Below are 5,628 nucleotides of genomic sequence, written 5' to 3'. Positions count from 1 at the left end.
TACGTTACGTAGTTCTTCCTACTATAAGTATTATTACTCGTTTTCTTTTTGTTTCTCTCTCTCTCTCTCTCTCTCTCTCTCTCTCTCTCTCTCTCTGTCTCTCTTTCTGTCTTGCGAAATGTGACACTAATGTGTGTTATATCATGGCTGGATTCTATCATGACAGCATTATGTTACTTGCGAAATGTCAACATTGTAAATCTTAAGTAATTTAGAGTCAAGTGTAAGAATATTATCTTTAATTGAAATAATTTTATAAAAATTCTGTATTTCCAGTATTTTTAATAAATAATCATCATCTTAATAGATTTCATAATACTATAGAATAATAAAAGAAAATCTGAAGAAAAGTTCGAAATAAAAGAGATAATAGATTTGAAAAATACGAAGGGTAAAAATAATAAGATAATATTGTATAATAATGGAAAAAATATAACGAGCAGCATATAAGCAAGAACTTTTTTGCAACTTTTCATTTAAATATTAGAATATTTAAACAAAGAAAGAAAAAACTTTCATAATTTTGTCAATTTTGCTATATTATTGCTATTTTTATATTTATCCGATCGATGGAAGTGATAAGCATATCTTTGATATTTCTAGAGAAAAATTAGATTTTAATAAAAAATTTTGCTAAGCTATCACCAAAAATATTTTCCGTATGAAAAAATATATTAAATAAATATATCATATATATCGAGATAATGCAACAATGATAATTTATTTCTAAATTAAAATTATGTAACTGAAGAATTATGAAATTAAATATCACCGGAAATAAACTTGTGAGCCTTGTATTTTTAAGGCTAACGTTGCATTTCTTCGATAGTAAGTTAATGGAAGTGGCATGAATGGGAATAGCTGTTGAGCGAAGTTAAGCAAAGGAGGCAGAGAGCAGCTCTTACCGTCCCGACAGGTCTAACGCCATTAACGCCCGAGCAGCGAATTATGCCGGATTTGCGCCGCTATCGTAAGATTTCTCGAAAGTATCTCTAGTCCGCTTGACTTTGGCGTGCAGCATAGCTCGCGTTTAACGTTAATGGAACCCGAACGCCCATTTAAAATACATTTATCAGCGAACGGAGAATGGTAAAGCGACGGAGCTTCATGAATATCTGTGAATATACGGCTCGTTGTGAGTGTAATTTATTATTTATTATTAATTATTCCATTATTATTCACTTCTTCTGTTAATTGTTCACTTATTGTTAAATGCGAATAAATTGTAAGAATCGTATGCAATATTTATAGTACGAAAGATATGTACTGTAACTGAAAAAAGTGATAATGATGTTTACAACAAGCTGTAAATAATAATGTAAATAATAAATCTAAGGAAGTTTAGATTAATTATTTTCGTTATAATGAAGATATTTACGATACTCTTATTAGCGACTTCCCTTTCAGGATGACCATGTTACTAATCCCTCATGGAGAATAAATTTAACTCAACATTGCTGTCAGTTTCGATAATATCGTTGGAAGTGATCCAAATTTAAGCGCGCCGAGTTCCGTTCTCAAATTATTTTGGTTGACGAGAACGTCACAGAGTCTTTGTGCTTTGAACTTCGTTTTAAGTTTTGAAAGGCGGAAATGGATTACACGGAAGCTAAGATATGAAGAGACATTTTTGACCCTTCGTATCTCTTTCCTAGTAAGTATGATATTACTTTCAAACTGGGCAACTAGGGCATCCGTTCTTCTTCGGAAGAGTATGAGAAAATGCCGAGAAAGAATATCTAATTGAAGGAAGAAATGAAAATTATTAGCGTTAAATTAAATTAAGAAATTTTACAATATAAAAATCAAATTTAAGTTTTGTGTGAATTTTTATGAAAGAGATTTATTAACGGAGATATAAGTCTGCAAAGTTTGGAATCTTTTTTGTTACATACAAAAATACAATACAAAGTACATACAAAAATAGATTAAAAATTTCTAGCTCTAGTATGCTAAGCAATAATAAAAGGAAGAAAGATCAAATAAGAGCAAATAAACAGATCACAATTTAAAATACATGCAAAACTTTTTGTAAATAATATTAATAATAGAGAAACATAAGAGTATATTATTATATTAATATTACGATAAGAAAATTAAGTTTCTATTTTCAGTAAATTATATTATACTAAAAAGAAATCCATATAGAGTAAGTATTTTTATTTGTATGGAACTTTTGTATCATTTTTGAATACAAAGATAACGTGATAATAATGTTCTTATTGGTCGTTTGATTCAACACGATGGAAAAGTATCTTAAATGTTTCTGCAAATAGTGCAAATAGAGAAGACAAAACGATTGGAAGGCAGGAAAATGCTAAGCTGCTAGTCCCATTTGGACCACTATGGGAAGGTCAAAGAGCAATTCTGGTCACGTATCTCTGCAGGATTAGGTTCCGCTCTCGCGAAATGGCAAACCGCGTTTTGTCCCGCTTCAGAATTTACACCATGCGATTCTTTCGCGCGACGATACCGAAATTCAAAGTTACTTCTCGCTCTTTTCACTGACATTCATGGCTCCGGCAATTGTTTTAAAAGCAGATCCTCGTAATGGGAACGATTGCTATGGCTTAAGGACGAATTCAGAATTGGAGAAGCGATTAAAGAGGTTGCGATGTGCAACCATTACTGAAGAGATAGTGATTTTATAGTGCATCTTATTGCGTACATATGTCGTATGTGTTCATTCAATTCTTATTTCTTTCTTATATAAGTTCTTTTGCGTAAAATAATTGAAATGTTTACCAAGTTTTAATTGAAGAATTTGGAAGTGTGCGTTTCCGCAGAAGTTTTTCGGGGAATATTTCTAGGGGGACAAATAAATCAGCAAAACTATTCATCTTATGTTGAAAAAAAGGTAAGAAGTTGGTGAAAAAGTATACTTTGTTTCTTAGTTATCGCTTTTGATCTTTACATTATTAAAAATAGGAAAACTTCCGAAAACTATTTTAATTATCATCTAACTTTTTATAAGAAAAGGTAACACGTTCTTATTCTAATTTGCGATTAAGTGTTTTACATTACAAGCTTTTAATTCATCTCAAAATCAATTTTATACTTGATTTAATATTGATTTACGTAACTTATATGTCTTGTTTAATTATTATAATAGAATTTATATTAATTCATTTGCTTTTATTCCATTAAGATATTATATTATATCATAATTCCATTTATCATTTGATAAAACAAAACTTGAATTTCACTCTTGATTTGGCTGATTAAAATAATAGCAGTGTGACGTTTACGAAATACTGACTCTTGAGATTTATCAGTTGCTGTGGCAAGCTGCAATCTGGCGGTGAATTGCAGTCTAGCGCAAACATAAAGGGTCGCCCTTTAGTTTTAGCGATCCCTCGAGTCTCGAAGGACTCGTTTCTACCGCCCTCGCAAGGAACTTATGACCCTCGTCGAAGGAACTTATTAAATTTTGTAGAGCGGTTTTATTCTGCTTCCCAAACGCTGTTCTCCGATCCGCCCGTCGAGATAGCGACGGGATCTATGCGAGGAGTTTTTAAGTGACCGCGAGATTAAAACGTCCACCGCTGCATATTTCTGTGAGATCTAGCGATGGCGGCGACGTAATTAAAAGGTATTCCGAGAATTATACTTCGCCATCCCTTTATCTCGCTGCCACGGTGTGAACGAACAATAGCTGTGATTTTGTCATACTGCAGTTTCCGCGAAAAGCTTCCTAAGAAAATAGATTCATTTGTTTACCATAAAATGGTGCAGAATTTTATAAGTTATAAAAGACAAGATATGTACTATGACGTAAAACATAACATGATTATCATATTTTATATTATACTTTAAGATAATCTTGAATGTTTAAAAAAAGCTTTCAATTCATGTGTAATATCTGTAAATATATGGCATATTAAAATTTATGTATCATGATATTGTATATACCAATTTCATTTATTAGGTATTACATCTTTGCACATTTCATGTTCTATAAGAATGTTATCATTAATAATTTTATACGCACTTGATATCATGTTTATTATGTTAATATTAATTTAATGTAATATAAATAATTATATTTTTTTTATGTAACGTAAATAGATAATTATAAGTGTTACAATAATTTTTTCTTTTATTACATGTCAATATTGCAATTTCTGTTGTAGGTAAGCAAAGAAAGCAAAATCTAAGATCCTGTACCATATGTAAGTTTAAGTATCTTCGGTATTTCTTTAATTATAAACAATTAATATTTATTTGAATTTTTCAAAATAAATACAACGCAACGATAGAGCCACGAAGAGAACAATCAAGGATTCTCCGTGGATCGCGTAATCGCATATTTAAGAGCGGAAGGTTGCTTTAGCAAGATGGCGTCTAACGCTTTATAAACATCGTAGCGAGGCGTGACGCGAAATAATTAATTCACCAAAGCGAGCCGGCAGTGCCGGGCAAGTTTGCCAAGCTGGAGAACCTGGTTCCTGAATCGTCGATCAGCGCCCCAAGTCTCGCGAGCGGCTAATTAGGTATTATAATGACGCTGAATCGGCACTGAGTCGTGGTTTTGAATAATTTCGTCCAAGGAATAAATCGAAGCTGGAAGTTTACAAACGCGTCAAGTGCCAAATTAAGAAACTTTACTTACAGCGGCTAGTAAAATGCCGTTATCGCCAATCGAAGTATTACTGATAGTTTGCCATTAACTTAATTGTTACAATCAATTGTTAAAGTAATTAAATCTGCAATTAATAAAGCTATCAACAATCTTTATTTGCAGTAAACAAATAAGTAGGGAATTGAAGCTATATAAATTCATATTCATTCGTATGTTTAATATTATATTATATTATTTCATTCTAGATATATAAATTCTAGACTATTTTCGTGTATTTTACAAAATCGTGTTTGGTTTATTTTTATAAATTTTATGTTCCATTTCATTAAAATAATTTTCCATATATTTTGCATTTCACTTAATGTTTATTTCATACATTTTATATCTTACAAATCCTCAAGTTCATGGATTCCATCTTTTATAAATTTTAGATTCCATACAGCCTATATCTCACGGGTTCTATGTCTCACAAACTCTACATTTAGACTTTACGTTTCACAAATTCAAGCTCTTATAGGATCGACGTATCTCACAAATTTCAAGTTTTATTGGTTCTACATTCAGCTTTTCCCGATGCCGCGAGTTCACACTCTATTCTTTTTTATCTCTCCGCGAGGAATGAAATATCTGAGTCGTTTATATTCTTAACTAATTGCTTTCTTTCGCGGTTCGAAGAATCGCTCGATCGTTTCTCGATTCGAATCCCGGAGAACTCGCGAATTTCCTCTCGGCACGCGAATTTTCTGTATGCATCGTCTTCGAGGCGCGACATGGGAGAGAAGGAGGGAAAGCCCGAAGAGAGTCAATACCTTTCCTTTCGGCGCGGTTGGCGAGGGAGATGGGGGAGGTAGATTTATAAGAAGGAACTCAGGTCGAAATCTCATGCAAATCAATGCAGGCCGACGGGGATGTGGAGCGGCGAAGCGAAGAGAAGGGGATGTTGTCGATCGTTCTTCGTAGATACACATAGATACGCCGCGCAGCGAAGAACGCGGGGAAGAGAAAGAGAGGGGGGGGGAGGGGAGGAGAGAGAGAGAGAGAGAGAG

This window comes from Atta cephalotes (genome assembly GCF_000143395.1).
Source record: "Atta cephalotes unplaced genomic scaffold scaffold00031, whole genome shotgun sequence".
NCBI lineage: Eukaryota > Metazoa > Arthropoda > Insecta > Hymenoptera > Formicidae > Atta > Atta cephalotes.
The sequence above is the reverse complement of the archived record's forward strand: the minus strand, read 5'-3'. Positions refer to the sequence as shown.